This window comes from Amblyomma americanum, chromosome 3 (assembly GCF_052857255.1).
Source record: "Amblyomma americanum isolate KBUSLIRL-KWMA chromosome 3, ASM5285725v1, whole genome shotgun sequence".
Lineage (NCBI taxonomy): Eukaryota > Metazoa > Arthropoda > Arachnida > Ixodida > Ixodidae > Amblyomma > Amblyomma americanum.
Window position 1 is genome coordinate 182565379 of NC_135499.1, and position 19251 is coordinate 182584629.

Sequence of the window (19251 nt, forward strand, 5' to 3'; positions counted from 1 at the left end):
ACGAGGGCCCAGGATCCATTAAACTCCGGCTGCATTTCGATGGGGGCGAAATGCAAATGCGCTTGCGTTCTGTGCAATGCCAGTGCGCAGCAAATAACCCCAAATGGTCGGAATCGCTCAGGAGCCCTCCGCTACTGCGACTCTTTCATCATTCCTTCCCTCACGACCGACAGCGCGACAATTATTGAGTCATTCCTAGCTTTCCTCACAATAAGCGTGCGTTTTTCGTTCGCTCCTTCGTTATTTCGTTCGCATGCGTTTCGGTAGTTCACGTTCAATCAATAGTAGCTCGAGGGCGAGTGGGCGCAGGGGAACGGATATAAAACTGCCCCAATGCAAAAACACACAGAGCGAGCGTGCATGGTATATTGAACGCCGGCTGAGTTCGGCTGCGAATGAGCATTACCGTGGCCACGTGCCGTCAATTCAGCGGCTGCCGGTGCCAGCGTCGTGTTTAAAGGACCAATAAATCTGGTTCAGGCGAACCTTCGTGTGTACGGCGGCTGCAGAAATCCTGCAAAGAGGCTTCTGAAGTGTCAGCCACACTCAGAAAGAAACTCGTAAACATGGCGGTAAGTTGGGCTGACTATAACAGGAAAACAATTTGCGATGCAAAAAAAGAGGAGAGCAAGAAATCGGAGAGGCTCAAGAGATATCGCGGACCCGATAGTGAGCTGCTTGAGTATTGTGAATGCGCGCTCGTTCTGTAAGCGTCGGCCAGTGCCAGAGCAATGGCCCAGCGGCGCACTGTTTGTAAACAAGGATCCATGCATGGCCGATAGCGAGAGAGATAAGCGCGGCTGGCGCTGCTCCCAGATAACGATGTGTGGACGACCCACAGCCCGGGTAACTCCTTCGCCTATCTATGCATATAAGCTACGCGCGCGCACGCCTCCGAATGGCCTTTACGCAAGCTTCGCGTCGTTGCGTGTGTATCGCGCTGCGGGGCTCGAGGGACGAGGATTACCCGACCTACGTAACGGAAGCAAAGAGGATGTGCGTTCGGCGCAGAGACAAAAACGCGACCGTCTCGAGCGTTTCTGAGCCGAGAACAGGAACGGTGCGCTCTCCTAAACAGCGGCTGAAACGGAGGTCATTACCGCTGCTTGACAGGAACAGTACGCACTTCATTCTCACCTGGTGCAGCTGAATTCGAGTTGAGCGGTACGTGCCCGGACAATCTCTGATCATTCGCTGCGTTCCGCCCAGCCTCAATTTCGCTCCCAGTTTTCCTTACTGTTACGTTGTTCAGAAATGAAATATCATGCAGTCATCTGGAAGCAGGCTGTCCCTCTCCTACATAGCAAACAAGTTTTTCCCTTTGACGAATTTTATTTCCCCAGTCTCCTGCTTGCCCGATGCTTCACCTGTCGCTTGCGCGCACCGCGTGAAGCCAGCTACCAGAGCGAGAGCGGTATCTTTTGGCGAGGGTTAACAAACGGGGTAAGAAAAGGACGAACGGAAGGAGGCGGTGTTGATAAAGAAAAGGCAGGAACAAGGCCATGAAAAGCGGGAACTGCTGTCGTCTTCGAGCAAAACTAAGTAATTGGGAGTGGGCAGCGGTGAATCATACAAGTAAGTGCGTTCAATGTCGGCTATTCTGTCAACTGCAGTGCACCAAACGAAACAATAAGGCAATTAGCAGCCGCGATGGCTTAGTGGTTAGGGTACTCGGATACTGATCCTGACTACAAGGGTTCGAACCCGACCGCGGCGGCCGCGTTTCGATGGAGGCGAAATGTAAAAAGGCGCCTTTGTGCTGTGCGATGTCAGTGCACGTTAAAGATCCCCAGGTGATCGAAATTATTCTGGAGCGCTCCACTACGGCACCTCCTCCTTTCTTTCTTCTCTCAGTCCCTCCTTTATTCCTTTTCTTACGGCGCGGTTCAGGTGTCCACCGAGATATGTGAGAATTACTGCGCCATTTCCTTGCCTCCGAAACCGAACCAATTTTTTTTCAAAAAACAATTTTTACGAAAATAAGAATACAGGGAAGGGTACATCGCAAAGGCAGTCAAGGTGAGTCACGTTAATACAACTGGCGTGAGAGCGCACAGAGCCGCGGCCATCGTGTATAACGGCGGTACAACGTCGCTGACATTGCACACCACTTCCGATGTCAAAGTTGAAGCCAAAGCAGGAAAAAATGAAACAAAAAATTAAAAGAGAAAGACAACGCGCCGAAAGGCTGGTTATAAAAGGGAAGCTGTTAAAGAGCGCAGCTGTATTCAACACAAGAGCCCCTGTTCCGCGGAAAGCGTGATAGCCATCTCTCTCGCTGGCCCGCCGATACATCGCTAAACCACTCGGGAGTGGAGCTCTGTGTGGTGGCGCTAGGGTCGCGTGCCCATTATGAGTACGGTCACGTTCACCAGATGCGGCGTGCATGTTAACGAGAAGCCTTCATATCTCCAGAGGGTGCAATGCGCCGGCTTTGGCAGAGATCACGTGACCATAGCATGACTCGATGGATCTCTGGTCGAGCCGACGTATGCTCAAGAAAGAGAAAATAGCATTCGTCGAGTATCGGTGATCTTTAGGGTTACGCGGTCGCCTCCGGAGCTCCCAGTATAGCTTAGGCCGTAACCTGTCTGTCACGCCGAGTTTAAATGTTGCAGCACTGTTCAGAGGAGCGTACAAAACATTGAGCCAGCGCACCAGCCCACCATTCGAACGTGCGCGCATTCCTATGCACGCCGGGCCCAGGGAACGGTGGCTACGAGGAAGCAAATGATATGGCAGCGGCATTGTCATTATCATCACCATCATCGTATAAAGTCCGGGAGTTTTCCTTTTTTTGTGTGTGCACAGTAGGCATACGTTTTCCCAGAGCTTACTGCACGTCAAAAGCCGTTCGAAGAACTCAAGAACAAAAGAAGGAGATTGGATATTTCAATGATTGGATGCCGCATATAATGGGTACAACACCAAAATAAGTGGATCGAAGAGTGAGGCAACGTTATCTTGTGTTCTTTCTATACCGCAATCATTCCTATTGCCATGACCCCTCATTAATGCCCAGAAAAGAACGCAGAGAAGAAAAACGCTGTGGCGGAGGTTTCTTTTTTTTTTCATAATTTATTTCACCTTTTTCATTTTTGTCGCAGGGCGTATGAAAGAAAACATGCAAACCAGGGCAGCAACTCTGTTCTCGACTGGAGGCACAAAGACCGTAATTAGCGAGGTCCCAATCTTGGAGACGACGAAACAAAAGACCGGGAGCGATAACTACCGAAGGCGGATCGCAGTGAAGGAAGGTGCGTACAGCCCAAGCAGCCGCCGGGCTCCTCGATGCAAGCCGTCAATCAGTGCTGCGCTTTATATATGCCAGCCAACTGTGGTCGGGTCCGACGAAATAAGCGCGCATATATAACTCCGCCCGTGTAATGCGACTCCATTGTTTTCATCGCACGCAGTGTTCTTGCGCGTGGCCCGTAATGGCCTGTACTTGATGAGAAATTTACCAAGGCGCGCGCGTAGCTGTAGCGCGCAATCGAGCTGGAGCGAGGAATATCCGGACGCTCTGACCGCACTTGGGCGCTCGCCGGTCATTCGTCCGTGTACATGCAACGGTGGCCGTTGTGCGTATCGATCGAGCGAGGTGAGTGGACGGCTGTGCCTTGCCGTCTGTGACTGAAGTTATCAGTGGCTAGCGTGATGCCCCCCCCCCCCCCCCCCCCCCCCCCCCGCCGATGGCTGCCTCTGCATTGGTCACTAACACTTTTAGCGATTGGCCGCGCACACGTGCGCTGTCCAATCAGGGCATATCCTACACCAACTTGGCAGGCGATTGAATGCAATAGGGACGGTGCTCAACTGGGACAGTCGCATCAATTTTATTGAGTTTTTATTTCTTTATTACTATCAATGTCTTTTTTTTTTTGCAGGTCAGCATACTCTTCCCTTGGTTTGGGGTATTGCACAGGCCGCGTGCACTCATTCATTTCACTCATAATGCATTAGAAAGGCACGAGCTGTTTTTGTTTTGATGACCGAATTATTTCTTCCTGTGTAAGTCCGCCGAAGTTCGGCGAGCTGTTTTAGCAAAATGGCTGTTTCATATTCTTAGTTGAATTAAAGAACCACACACCGCACAAAAGACGAGCGGATAAATAAAACAATTGTGCGCGTGTTTTTTTTTTAGTGAGTCCTTTTTAGCATGTTGGGAATGTTTTTATCATGTGACTTCGTCAAATCAAAGAAAAATGACAGAGTGTGTTTTCAGACGAACGCGTGCATAATATTGCAGATAGCGTTAATGTGCTTCAGGCTTGTAATATTGGCACATGGCGGATTTTGCGGCCATTAAGGCAATTAAGGCTTGCAAAGCATTTATTGATTCTTTCAAGGCCCGTAAAAAAAAAAAGGACCGCGACGTTCTGCTGTCAATCCAGAATGCTAACATGCTTAAGCATGCCCTGATCCTGTGTGGAAGGACCGTCTTCGGAGCATGTTGCAGCAATTTTAACAGCTGACGTGCCGGTTTCAGGTGAGACAATAAGCCACTGTTTAAAATATGGACAGTAATTAATAAGGCATTCTTAAGTTCCGTAGTACCGTCTTCGGAACATGTTGCAGCAAATTTAACAGCTGACGTGCCGGTTTCAGGTGAGACAATAAGCCACTGTTTAAAATATGGACAGTAATTAATAAGGCATTCTTAAGTTCCGTAGTAGGAGTCACATTAAACATCCTTAGACTTGCTTGTTAAAACCTTGATACGTTTGTGCCATTGGACTGAGGGATCTTTTGATCAGTATAAAGGAAAAAAAAAAACATTGCAATGTTTATGACACTCCTCTATACGATTAGGACAGACATTCGGAAAAACATGGCATAATTCTGAAGCGGACCGCGTGAAAGCGTTTTCATTTCTGAGAAGCATTATTGTTTCATTTTGAACGCAATCAATGGCAGTGAAAACAAGCATGCAACAACAAAAATATCATTGCTTTCAGAAAAGCGAAAATAGGGCTTATGCTACGTGTTTTTATTTTCAGCATCCAATTCTCAGGCAATACTTTGCTCGCAGCTCACTCCTAATTTCTAGGGCGCGCGAAGCCAGACGTGTATAATATACGATCTTGAGCCTCGATATTTGAGCCCGCGCTTGCGATTTTTACCGCGGCCTGTTAAAATTTAGACGCATCGAAATTTTAATGCTACAAGCCCCAAAACTTCAGCCCCAGGTTCAGCGATCATTTGTAGGATCGTTCTATTCATTCCATGCCCATACGGCATATTAATTTCCTGACATTAAAATTGGTTTCTGTGGAAAGGAAATGGCGCAGTATCTGACTCACATATCTCGGTGGACACCTGAACCGCGCCGTAAGGAAATGGATAAAGGAGGGACTGAGAGGACAAAGGAAGAAGGAGGTGCCGTAGTGGTGGGCTCCGGAATAATTTCGACCACCTGGGGATCTTTAACGTGCACTGACATCGCACAGCACAAGGGCGCCCTTTTGCGTTTCGCCTCCACGCGCCGCGGTGGCTCAGTGGTTAGAGCGCTCGGCTACTGATCCGGAGTTCCCGGGTTCGAACCCGACCGCGGCGGCTGCGTTTTTATGGAGGCAAAACGCTAAGGCGCCCGTGTGCTGTGCGATGTCAGTGCACGTTAAAGATCCCCAGGTGGTCAAAATTCCCCATTTCCTTTCCCCCAAAAACCAATTATTATTATTATTATTATTAAATATTTAGTACCACCGCTGTTCGGTTGTTACTGCCGCACAGTACATTTTCTGGAAGGAAACTGATGTGCTGCAGTCTGCTGGTTGCCGCACCTGAATTACATGTGCTTGGCGCGCAGCGCCCCGGGCTAATACGGAGACGAAGAGCACTTGCGGCGATAATTGGAACGCTCCGGATGGAAAGAACGCACTCGATTTGTTTACGAGCAAAGAGCGGCTGGAAGAAAGGAAACGGCGCATCGCAAATAGCCTTCGCCGCGGGCGTCGAGCACTTTCTTCGTCCCGCGCGGGCGTTGTACCCGGCGGCGGCGACGTCGGCGGAGCCGGTGCCATGGCCACTGTGCCATGGAGCGGCGGCGCTGCAGTCGCACAACTGCCCCGCTGCCACAGAGGCCTAGTTGGTGCGGCTTCCGCGGGGCGCCGCTGGGCTCGTGCGCGGCTCTGCGATTGGCTGAGCGCACTTGCCCTACTTAGGCTGCCGCCCCGAGCCATCGCCGTGGAAAAGTGCTGGGCGTGCAGCGCGGTTCGCAAGCTCGACGACGGCGGCAGCCCTTCCCCCTCCTCTTTTTTTTTTTATTCCGAGCCTGCCCGCGGCTTGAACAGCCCGTCTGGACTACGACCCGTGCGGCAACCTCGAGCAGCGACTGCCGGCTTGGATAGCGTGCTGTGTTGTGCGTTTGCGACGCCGAGCGGGTCTCGGTTTAGGCCTACGGCCGCACTCGCATCGTCCGTTGCCCGGGATTTGGTGTGTGTCCTCGCGCGGCCAGCAACTCCGACGAGCAGCGTGTGGATCCCGTCGCCGCTGGGTGCCAGGGTAAGTGTCCCCGACCGTCCGTGCGCGCACATGGCGGCCCGTGTCCGTGCCGCCGGTGTTTCTTTGCCGCTGCTCGCGCTGTCGGAGCCCCGGTGATGTAACGCGAGGGAGCGCGACACTCGCGGTGGCTGACCCTAATTTTGAAGGCCGGTCAGTCGCAGTGGGTGACCCCTTGGAAGGTCGTGCCGTGTGCGCATGCGCCCGAGCCCTGTGTTGCCGTCGTCTGCGGGCCTGGGGAGCACCCTGGGGGCGCCCCAGTTTCGGCCTTTTCTTTCCCGGGCGCGGCTCTCGGCCGGAGCCTGCACCCGACTCGCCGGGGATCCACGCGCGGCGGCGTGCTCGCGAGTCGCGCCACCCGGCGTCTTCAGCCTTTCCCCCCTCGCGGGTCATGCAATCTGTCCCCGAACGGTCACGACCACCACGGCGTTGTTGTGGAGGCCGGCGGGCTTGCCTTATCGATTCGCTAACGCGTCCCGGCCTCATTCTGGGCTGCGCTCTCTCCGCCGAAATCTACCTTGGTCTCTTTCCAGGCCAGCTATCGCGTACCGTCCGACTCTGTCGGGCCGTAGGCTTGGGTTATCGTGACGGCGTAACAGACTTCTGCGCGCATACATATATGCTGCTACTGAGGGTCTCGCTCGCGAGTTGTCATGCGGCGGAGTCCCCCCCTCCCTCCCCTTTGCCGATGCGTTCGCCCAACGCGTGTCTGCCGGCTAGGATGTTTTGGTCAGCCGTCCGTGCCTCGTGGGAGCTGCCGGCGTGCCGGGAGCCGCTGACCTGCTTTAGGTTCGGCCCGGTTCTGATGCAATCGGGCCCCTCTCTCTCCTGGAACCCAGATTCTTCGCTTCGCCGAGTCATTCTCGCTTTTTCTCTCTGGCTTTTTTGCATGCGCGCTCGGCCCCCGCGGGTTCCCTATCAAACGCGTCCGACCGGTTGTCCAGACAGCCAGAAGCGACGGCTGCATCAGAGACAGCCTGCTCTACTGTAGACGGACTTTCAAAGCAAGTCCGACTGCACAGCACGGCGGCCCGCTAACGACGCGCCGCCTGGGTCGAGTGACAGATGCCTGTGCTTGTACGGCCGCCACCGAGTGTCGCTTTTGGCGTCCGTGTAGCCAACGAAGCCTCTGGAATGTGCCTGAACAACCTGCGAAAACATTTTCAAACGAGCACTAAAATGAAGAGCCGCTTTGACATAGTATTAAAAAAAAAGGAGTGTTTCCGTTATTCATCGTGATTCACCTTTTCCAGAACGGTACTGAAAGCAGATTCTCGCGGTAACCATTCTAGTTTGGGACTAGAAAACTTCTGTACTCTGCGTATTCGTCATTTGTACGAGGACGCATTATTTCAATATTACGGTTTGATAAGAACGCATTATGTGCACTACTGGTTGACCATTGCTGCCACTACTAACCTTTGCCCTTTCAGGCACGCGAAGCTAGAAGCTCCCAGCTCCTTATGCGGCATCTTCCCGAATATTCGGACTGACTTGTAAATGTTTTGACGCTGATCACCCGGCGATTCTCTCGTCTGCCCAGACACGCTCCGTTCAGTGCGCATTTCGGGTTTCAAGGTTGTGTTTCAGTCCTCGGCAGAGACATGCGGCCATCAGGATCATTAAAGTAGGCAATACGTTTCAACTTTAGGACTAGTGTCTGTACCTGTGTGGACGTGCGAAGTCAAAGTGTGGGGAACAAGATCGAATTAGCTTCGGGACTCTGATACTGCCGCTCGGTCAGTTTCTGAGGGTTTGCATCCTTCGTAGGGACCGCCAGGACACTGGCGATGGCACTGCTCACCGGGCGCGGGCGAAACGTCAGTGTACGTTCAGTACAGTCCCTTCGAGGAGCTTACAAGAGAGAATCTCTCGAGAAATAGCTGCAAAACGAAAAATAATTGCACCTGGCGTGGCTGAAATTCCAGTTCATTCAGTACACTACCTTTTCTGGGGAGAGAATTTCGCAAGATATAGCGACATGACAGATTTATTCTTCGACGTCGTTTTTAATACTCTTTGGTGGCTCATCATGCTTCCCAGCTCAGAGCGAGGACAAAATGCTTTGGAAATGTAACCTGTAAGTTCCTATTAACTTGTGTGTAACTTACAGTCGACGTAAGCTGTGAGCAGTATGGCGAAATGGACGGAAGCACACGCTCCGTTTGCAGGCTGGGTTTTTAACAGTTGGGTATATAACAACTGGGTCATGCTTGCAATGGTTCCCCGTTTCATTTCGGCTGGATCACTGTACGCATTTTCATCGTTCGGGGTGTCGAAAACCCTGGGCTGGCAGTTTTCACTGCGGGTTACGTAACGAGTGCTGGGCTGCGGAGCGTAATCTCTCGTGCCCATTGTTACGTGTTCAAACTCGCGAGGCTGCTTTCGAGTTAACGGCATTCGTATCGGCACTTGCAGCTCACTCGGTTTGGTTTATGAGGGTTTAACGTCCCAAAGCAACTCGGGGCCTGTTTATTGTTCCTTTGCGCGTTAATGCTTTTCTATGACATGTTTTCACGCTGAGGGGCGCCGTAGTGAAGGGCTCCGGAAATGGACGTCTTAGTGAAGGGTTCAAGACTGAAAGCGGGACAAGATAGAGAGAAGCAACACACACAGCTGCTGTGTGTGTTGCTTCTCTCTATCTTGTCCAGTTTTTCGCGCCGTTTTCAATCTTGAATCATGAACCAACTGGCCCAACAATCCTCCCTTTTGCAGTTAGTGAAGGGCTCTGGAAATTTCGACCACCTGGGGTTCTTCAACGTGCACGGGCCTGTAGTTTCGCCTCCATCGAAGTTCGACCGCCGCGGCCGGGATCGAACCCGCGTCTTTCGGGTCAGCAGCCGAGCTCCATAACCGCTGAGCCATCGTGGCGTTTTGTTCCAACCGTCTGCGCATACTGTGGTGTCGGTGCACGGTGGCGCCGTAACCGGAGGCGATACAGAGAGAGAGCGTGTGCCGCTTTCCATTGTTGTGTCCTCGAAAGGGTAACCGGCGTCGGAAAACAACCCCTTTCTTCGGCTGGCGTCGTCGTCCTTTAACTGGAGGGGAGAGGAGGGCCACCACGCGCGCGTATTGATTGAAGCTGCCGCAGCAGGCGAACGGCCGTGGCCGGGACCTTTCTGCATGGCTGATTTCTCCCCCGACTGTCGCGCGTTGCCTCCGCGCCGACCCTTCGCGGTCGGCTGCCGACGCCGCTTCTCTCTGCTTGCCGCCGTCGTCCTCCACACCGCGGGGTGCAATAAGGTTGCGGTGTTTACGTTGCCGTAGATAGGGCCGTCCATTCGTCGCGTTACGCTGCTCCCATTTTTATGGCGCAAAAAGTGGGCTCGCATAGTGTTCTTCTCCCTTGGAGGCCCGCGCGCAGGCGAAGGTGCTCTCTCCTCTTGCCGTCACGGTTCCCGAGGCTGGATTCGCGAAGCTTTCCTTACGTGAATTGGGGTGGGCCTTTTCTTTTTCGCCTCTTTTACGCTCGCGCTGTTGACAGCAAAATATGCGTCACCAACTAGGCCTAGCTGGTAAAGCGTAGCGAGATAGGCTTTTTCATTGGTCTTCGTGCTGGCCTGGTAGTCGTGAGTGGCGAACTTGTTTGCAAGCAGCTTCGTCAATTAGGCCTCCGCGCTGTGCGCTACAGGAGTGGCAGGCGAGAAATCTCTCTTCCCTTTGCGGTGCGGTAGCTGCACAGTACTTGCGAGCGGTAGGTTTACAGGCTCAAAGACAGGGTACGACGCTGCGTGCGGCACTGTGCCTGAGTTGCACTTCGTGGAAATAGCGTTGTCGGCAGTCCAGCGCGAACCTCCGACGGCCTGAAGGCGGCGCGGGAGAAAGGGTGGGAGAACGCGACGACTCGTCATCGGGGCTATGTCGTTTTCGTTGATCTATCATGCGTGTTCTTCGAAGGTCCGGTTGCCCCTTCCTTGCGGTGGTCCGCTTAGCGCGTCCGACAGGGTGCCGAGAGACAAGTGTAATAGTTGGTGACTATTAGTAGAATGCATCTTGAAACCGCGCAAAAAAGACAGGGGACGAGGAAGAAACTAACAGGACAGAGCGCCGACCATGCGACGCGTTGGCAGCGCGAGCTGGGCGAGCTTGAGGTCAGTTGGTGGTGAAGTTATGATGAAAGGCGAAGTCTCTATCGAATTCGGGGTAGAGATTCGAACCTCACTGTCAGGGAACGGAGAAATATTCGCCGTTATGCAGGTAATCGTGTTCACATCCACCACCAGTGGCTCTTTGGCGAGCTCGGGCGTCCGTCGCATTTCGTGGAACGCTAGTTTCCCGAGCTTGCTCCGTGAGTTGACGGTGGTCATCACTTTCATTATCTGGCGTCGTTAAAACAAAAAACAAACAAATGGTCATATGACATGGAGTGACATTCCAGCATTTGCTGACCACCTCGTTTGCTGAGTGCCTCGGAATATATTCAGAAAAAAAAAAATTGCTGCGGTTTAACTACTGCTGAACCTGGTTAGAGTGGGAAAGCTATGGTGTATCGGGCAAGTAGAAGCGGCTTGGCGCCTGTAACGTTGAGTGCGTTCCGCACACTGGATGGGCGGCGCGCCCACCCTGGCAGGTGGCAGTTTGGTCGCAAGAGGTTGGTCACCCAATGAACGCTGCGGCAAATTGCTGCAGTGCCGCGTGTCTGCCACAACGTTGTCAGCGCTAACGCGTGCAGCCCACATCTCTCCCACCACCGCCACGTACCTCAAAGCGCGATTGAGGCGCTGCACAAGGCTGCCGGGTAGGGAGCCTGCATGTACTACAGCAAGGCGGTACATGTAGGCTCCCTACTGCCGGCCACAGTCGGAACGCATTGGCTCCAAATGGCGCGACTGGCAATTTTTGCGGCTTAGTCTTAGGGCGAAACGGATCCCCTGTTCGCTCACTCTCGGTGCCGCCGCAGCGGAGAAAGGGTGGCTCCGACGATTGAGGTCAGTCGCGCTCTTTTCCCTCCCACTCCGTCGAACGAAGCCGGCGGCGCGGTAATTTTGTGCTGCGTTCCTCCTCCGGCGGCGCAGCGTTGCGCCACTGCCGAAGAAAGGAGTGAAGCTGGCCGCCATCTTGCTGCCAAGGGAATCGAGAGAGGAGGGAGGCCGTAATCGTCTGCAATCAGCCCCCCTCCGCGGTAACGCTGCCATTTAGGGGCGTTTTTTTCTTCCTTGCTTTGCAGCGAGGAGAGGGAATTATATTTATACCCCCATGCCCATCAGACCTCCCCGTGCACAGGCTTTGCCCGACGCCAGTTGACAAAAACGCCGTACATCTCCCTGCCGTCTGTGCTCTCATCTATTTCGTTATAGTTTTTACAAGCGAACTTCTTAGGTCTGCACCGCTGGTAGCTAGTCGTAGAAGGAATGACTCGTGCCAGTCAGTCGCATGCGTGTTTGCAGGCCTCGTTGCGTCGATCGTACGAGGGCGCGTGGCTCGGATACTGCGCCGAAACGTCATTACCGAAGCGGCAGCGGTTGCGCGTGTGCCGCTAAGTGGCGTTAATGTGAGGTGCGCCATTTCGCTTCGTTGCTCGTACCACTCCACCTGTTCGTCCTGTGCCCCTCTTCACGGGAGCCCTGCGCAGACCCAGTCGAATGATTTCGCAACGGCTCGGAACGAAGGGTTCTCATATGATGCGATTAATTGCGTCGCCTGATCGTGTGTCGTCGGAGCAAACCATTCATCCATTGGTCGGCGGCGTCTCCGCCCATCGGGGCTGTTGGGGATGCGAGTGCCGAGGAACGGGCATGGCGCGTACTGGGTTCTGTCTACGGTTCGTGCATCGCCTCTGGACTGCATGCTGGCCGGCCTCCGTTATCTCTAGAGTAGCAGAGGGAACGGCACCGCAGATGAAGCTTGCCCGTGCCCCAACCTGCGATGAGCTGGTCTCCGCCCTTTTCTTTCTCGCACCGGTGAGGAGGACATACTTGCTGCGATTGGCTGATGCCGCCGATAGAGCCGCGCCAAGGTGTAGGCTTGGAATTGCTGCGCGAAAGCAGGCGCATAATTAATTCGCAGTGACGCGTAGCGATCATTGTCGGCTCCTTCCGCACTCGCAAAGCTTTCCACAAAATCTGCCGTGAGGGACAGTTCGAGTGCCGCTGCTTGACGGGTTCGGAGCATTCCCTCGAACTTGTGCAAACATCGAGCGTGACCAGAGTTCGCGTGCAGATTTTCCGATTATGATAAATAATCTGCAAGTGAGTTACCTATTTAGGTAGTCGCACTGTTGGTCAGTACATGCACACAGAGGAGTGGGTTGATTAGAGAAGAAGGCGCTCTAAGTTCAGTGAAAAAAAGCTGGGGTGAAAATAAAATAAGCTTCCTTTTTTTTGCGATATATATAATGCAGTTAAGTAGCCCTGTGGTTGTTCAATTCACATTGCGGAGTCAACTCGTGTAGTTGGAACAGAAGGAAGAAACTGCTTCCCGAGTGAACTGCAGGGAAGCTTTCATTAACTTGGGCTTCGCGTCCGCACGTCATCTGCGTTTGCATTTGGCCCACGCTTTCACATTCCCCGGGAGGCCGGCAGAAAATGGTCCGCCCTGTGCAAACGAGCCTCCGGGCGCTGGCTGGCGCCGCGACGCGGTTGCGTAAACTAACTGGGTGCGCGAAAAGGTCCGCCTGGAACCCGCATATGGGAGGTACACTACAGGGAAACGCAATTAATAGCGCCGCTCTCTCCGCCAGGGAGGAAGGACAGTACGACGACGCGGAGGGACAGGCTTCCTCGGTGTTCGTGTGGGTGCGAAGCGGTAGGAACCCCCCCTCTTTCTTTCCCGCGACCGGCCCTGGTTGTGCGCAGTCCAAGGGGGAGGCAGTGCACACCGCAGCAGGTGTATCTCTGGCCTGTGCGTTTCACACTCAGGCGAGCGTCGGTGCTACCTCCCCCCATTCCCTCCTCCCCATCCTCCAAACACGTATTAGGGAGCAGTGCAGAGAATGAGGTGTGTCCCTCGAGTCGTCTTTTTTCTCGACATCTGTGCAGCACCGGTCTGTCTGTCTGTTGTTGCCAGGAAGGAAGAAAAGGAAGGTGCACAGGCCTGCTCACTGGCTCAAGCCGAGCCATAATCGCTGCCACGTGCAGATAGTAGGAGGGTTCAAAGATGGGATAGAAAAGACGCGCGGTACGAAGACCCAGGCCGATCCCGGAGGCTGTGCAATACCGGGCCAACCGGTGGTGGAAGTGAAGCAACCTTACATCACTCCGTTACATTTCCAAAAATAAGACCGATATGTTGGGTTCAAATGGGACCCGTATCAGTTATTCTACGGGTATACACGTATCCCACTGTGCAGCACCGGCTGCACGGTAGCAGCGCTGTCGCCGTAACGCGCCTGACGCGAGGGGACAGGAGCCTCGTGCACGGTCTTGTCCGTTGAAGCGCTGGGAGCCGAACTGACCACGGTGTGTCGCTCACCGCATGCTTCGGTTCCGGATCTTTTTTTTTTTTTTTGCGTGGCGGATGAGCGGAAAATTGTCGCGAGCAGAGGTGCGCCATTTCCAACCCCCCCCCCCCCCCCACACACACACACACACACAAAGAAAAGAAAAGAAACGCTCACACACGCAAGGAAAAAAAAAACGGACGATAATAGACGTGACCGTTGGCGAAGCAGAGAAAGAGTTTAGGGAGGACGGCGGGTTTGCAGAGATCGCTGGTGGGCCAGTCGGTGCGGAACTAAGCCAGTGAAAATCGAAGAAAGCTTCTCCGACTGAATCTTGGCTTTCCCTTGTCCAAACGTGTCCGGCGGTAGTCGGAACGGGGCACGGTTCGTGCCGCGATGGCGGCGGGGCGCGGCGAATCCTCCTCCGCGCCCTGCCCTTGGCCCCGGCGTTGTGTGGACGACGATCTGGCTGCGTGTCGTGCGTGGCCCGGCGGGGCCTTCGTGTTAACCGCGTGCCCAATTACGTGGGCCGCTGTAGCCTCATGCAGATAGCCTCTTGGCGAAAGGCGGGACCGTGACTCCCCTGGCCTTGACCACACGGGCGAAGGGAAGGAGAGGAGGGCGGGGGTGCGATTCGCCGGATGAGCGCCGCTGGGGCTCCGGCAGCGGCCGCTTATCGCGGTGCTGGAATACAAACTGCTTCGTAGAAAGAAAAAGAAAATATAGGAAAGACAGAGAGCCGACTTGTCTTGCATCGCGAAAAGCAGCGCCGGCGGCGCGCCGCGATTGCTAATCTCCTTTTTGCCATCGAGGAGGAGGAGGGGGGGGGGGGGCTGCACTGCAGCGGCGCGCACAGGGCGGCTGCATCGCGTACTGCAGCGGCGACGACTTGTAGTTCGAGAAGCCAGTCCTGAGGTGTCTCCTCGAGTGGCCTTGGTCACGCGTTCGGGCGCCTTTTACGGCCTGGTGCGTCTTTGCCTGTCTTCGAACCGCGCGTGGCTAGCTAGTCCTCTCTCGAAGCACGAAACCGCGCATCTGACGGAACGGAGAGGAGGAGCGACTAGTGTTCCTGTAGGAACGCCAGGAGCTAGTGGAGTTCCAGTGAATCTAGTAGCGACAAGGCACCAGTGCCATCTCTGGTGCTCTGTGCTCCCGCCTTTGTCGCAACTGCTCTCTTTTTATGCATTCGAGGGGAATAGACGCTCGTGTGCTGTGCTCTGTCGGTGCACGTTAAAGATCCCCAGGTGGTCGAAATTATTCCTCTGTCATCCAGTACGGCACCTCTTTCTTCTTTTCCTCTGTTGCTTCATCCCTTCCCCTAACGGCGTGGTTGAAAGTTTTGTTTGTTTCAAAACGAGCAGCTAGCCCGACGCTCATCCTTCGTACTTTCTCGAGAGCTACTCTCTACTCCGTGTCTTCCCTGAAGACTCCCGCTGCAGGGTTAACAGAGCGCTGCTGGTTCGTTTGCGCTCACGTTGCGTAACGTGGGCATTTCTCCGCCGAGGAAGGACACTCGGCTGCAGGCCTGTAGAGCATTCCGGCAGTGCCTCGGGGCCCGATGAGCGTGGCTCGTTTTTACCGGCGTTGACAGCTGGAGAGGGAGCGATAGAGAGAGAGAGAGCACAGCGGCAGTCGCCGTCCCGTGACGGGTCTGTATAACGAGTTACTATAACAGGCGCTGCCATGTGACGCGGCTAGACTGACGTGGAAGGTATTAAGTGGTTTGACGAGGCTGAAACGCGACCGGCGCACTGCAGATGTTGCACGAAAGGTATTCGCCAGCCCTTATTATTCTGTCGCCCTCACTACTTGAAGATACTTTTATTGCTTTTTTTCTCAGTGGTATCGCATTTACAGTTTGTATACATGTCTCGTCCCAAGGCAGGAAAAGGGAGGAAGGTACTAGAAGGAAAAAAAAAAGGCGTTTATATCACAAGAACAAGAAGATAAAACGCGTCTTCCTCGTCTTGTGAAATGTAAGGAAAACTCGCTGAAAAACAGACACAACGTAAGCGCCTGAACGGTGTTCGATCGGCACAGTTGGTGGCGAAAAAGGCGATGGATGCAGGAACGACGCATCGGGATGGGCGCATCTTCTCCGTGGAACCCCATGCGCCGTCTCTCGGCGGCAGATACAAACTAACAGCTTTCGAAGCCTTTACATAGACTACATCTCATCCACCCGACATCGTGCGCCGACACGTGTCTCTGGTGCCAGGCCCGTCCTACACTCTTCCACATATGATGGAGATGTGCGGCTAAGCCAAACAATCTGCAGGCGCAGAACACGTCTTCTGAGCAGTTGGAGGCGCGGATGACGAACGGGCCCTCATCCGACAGGTTCGCAGGACAGCTCACGCCAGTGGAACCCTGGAATAGTAAGGACACCAACCATAAGCTCAAGAAACTCATTTTTGTTCAACTACAGTTTTCCTCCTCCTCCTAGAGGAGGGAACAAGGCGAATTGAGCCTAGATCGCCAGTGACCCGAGAGGCGTGCGCAGTGAAATGTGTGTCGCTATAGAGCTCGTCTTGCCACCTGTAAAGCAAGGTAAGCGAAGCATCCGCGGACGTGTCATGATGCGAAGGAGAGAGGAATATTAGAAGGGAAAGAAAAAAAAAAAGGATAGAAGCCAGTGCATCGTGGCCGTAATAGCTGCCTCCCAGATCGATTTCCAGGAAAATTAAATCAGGCATCGAGAGCGGGAAAAGACGTGATGTCCAGTCGAAGCAGCCATTGGTCTTGTTGGCCTTTTGTTCATAAACCCATCGCCCGCGCTCTCGCGACGGCACTCTCGTTACGAATCGCCTCAAAGAAGAAGCGGAGAACGAGGAAGTTTCGGCCCGCCGCTGTCGTCTTTCCCAACCGCCCTCTCTCTCTTTTTTTCCCCTGCGATTCCAGTGAAACTCGTCTCTTTGTGTCTTTTAACGATGCCGATGGTGTCGCGCAACCTGGCCCTAGCACAAACACCGTATCAGTTGTTTGAGAGAGGAAAACCCCCGCGGCCTGATACTCATCCTGCGCGTGAACTGCATCGGAGACGGCCGCTTTGCCGCCGCGTGGCTTGTTTATTACGCGGGTGGGAAACACTGGCTGCCGTAGCTGAGCATGTACGGTCGTCCGCGGACCGTTGGACGCCTCCGAATCGAAGCCCCCCCCCCCCCCCCTCCCCCCCCAACGAAAGGCCGCGTAGGGGTTCGGCGTTATGGTGATGTGGCACCGCGCGTGAAGCACACTGGTAACAGCTGACCCGGACAAGTTCAAGCGTGCGTCGCGTCGAAGGGAGGCAAAACAGCCCCAAGTGAAAGAAACAAAGATAAACAATGACAGCGGTTGAGAAGAGTTCCACAGGAGAGAGTGGGTGTGTGGGAGGAGCGTGAGCAACTCACTCGATGGCGTACTTTGGTGTTGGTGAGTTTGATGACGTTGTTGGCGCCCGTCTAAGAAATGAAATTTGGTTGTTGGGGAAAGGAAGTGGCGCAGTATCTGTCTCACATCTCGGCGGACACCTGAACCGCGCCCTAGGGGAAATGATAAAGGAGGGAGTGAAAGAAGAAAGGAAGAAAGAGGTGCCGTAGTAGTGGGCTACGGAATAATTTCGACCACCTGGGGATCTTTAACGTGCACTGACATCGCAGAGCACACGGGCGCCTTTGCGTTTGGCCGGCGTTCCAGTTTTTTATGTGCAATTTGCAGGCGCGTTGTCACTCTTCGGCGCTTGATGAAGCGATGTGTTGATTAAAAGGCAGGCGCTGTGGGAAACGACGGTCGCGGGAGAGAGAAGGCGCAGAATTTTCGCTTGGACTCGTGTGCATAATTTAAAAGCGGGCCATACTCGTACGACGAGTTCGCGTCTCGAAACGGAGCTCTTGCGCGCGGGAAACGGGAAAGCTATAGGGAGAAAGAATGTCTAGAGTATTCTCCGACCTAACTCGCCTATTCTGGGACGGGAGAGATCTTTTCCGGAGAACGGGGACGCAGCAGGAAACGGCGAAAAGCAAGCGAAAAGTGGGCGGCAGGAAGTTCACTCTTTCCCCCGAGTGCCCGACGCAGCCGCAGCGGGAGGCTATTGTTGGCCCCCCGCGCTATGTCGTTACCGTCGGCATCCGTGGTTTTTTGAGCGACACTTTCTTTGCTTGGTGGGGCACCCCGCATTCGTCTCGTGTTTTTATTATTTGCTTCGTGCGCGACAGGGCGTCGCGCAGTGGTCTTCTTCTGTTGGCCGGATAATTCGAGGCGCAGCGATCTGTGCGGGCAGCGAAATCGACGGCAGTTCGTATCACTCTCGGCTGGTTGCTCTTGCGTTTCGCGATATTTTTTTTTTTTTGGGGGGGGGGGGGGGGGGCGAAATAAGTAGCGGCCGCTTTTATTTCCTTCCGTTCTTTTTTATTTTTAATTCTGCCGAGTTCAGGGTAACGTGCGCGAACGGGGATCGCATGTTTCGGCACCATGCTGTGCGCTTCGAGCTGCGCTCAAACTAGATGCCGTCGGTACTCGCTAACTCGGTCGGTCGCCGGAGATTCGTTTCGACTTCTTCTTTTCGAGTTTCTAAAAGTTTTTTGGAGCTGCGTTTTCTCCCTGAGGTAAGTTTCGTGACCGTAAATAGCGGAGCGGCGCGTTTGCTCTGGTGAATGTGTGACGCAGCCATTAGGAGAGGTCTTTGTCCTGCAGTGGATTTTACTGGGATGCTGATGATGATGATGATGATGATGTGGCGCGGTTGCTAAGCTAACTTCGGAGGATAAAAAAGTGAACTTACGTTTTTCCTCGAAATGGGAGTAGTCATTGAGATAAGGCGGGAGCAGCTGGCACAGGACAGGGTTAACTGGAGGGATATCGGAGAGAACTTTTTCCTGCTGGTGGTCGTAGTCTGGCTGATTACATATGTGTTTTCTTGACTTCTAGCGCATTTCTGTGCGTTGGTTTGCAGGGTGTACCACTTGGCCGAATCTCCGGGAAATACTTCGCGATGCCTGGGTCAGAACGAAAAAAAAAAAAAACAGACGACGGCCCGAAATGATTCAAGATGCATGGCTTGTGTAACACCCCAATTCCCTACTCCGGCCAAGCGCTGAGCGGTATACACGACTGGCGTCCCCAGCTCGAAGCCGACACGCGTACGGAAGAGAGCCGCCGACGCCTTTGACATTCGCTATCGGAACAGTGGGGGGGCCCTTCCGTTGGGGGCGGTGCACGTCTCCCTGCCGCGCAGGCTTTGTCGCCGCTGCACGTGCGCCACAGCTGGGATCCCGCGCCCAGGTACGCCGGCGCCTCGTCGGCCACATGTTGCATGCATCCAGGCTGTGCTGCTGCCGCCGACGTCGCTCGCTGGCTGTTGTGCCTGCCTCGGCCCCTTTGCCGCCAGGCGAGCA

The 19251-nt window shown here is 54.1% G+C and overlaps 1 protein-coding gene across 1 annotated transcript in view; it reads left to right on the forward strand.

Annotated features, from left to right (window-relative positions):
• Positions 1-6147: 6147 nt before the first annotated feature.
• Positions 6148-19251, forward strand: part of EcR (Ecdysone receptor) — a 151995-nt gene continuing 138891 nt past the window's right edge. The window contains exon 1 of the mRNA XM_077659100.1: positions 6148-6504. The gene's annotated coding sequence lies outside the window, so the exon portion shown is untranslated. The remainder of the gene's footprint in view (positions 6505-19251) is intronic.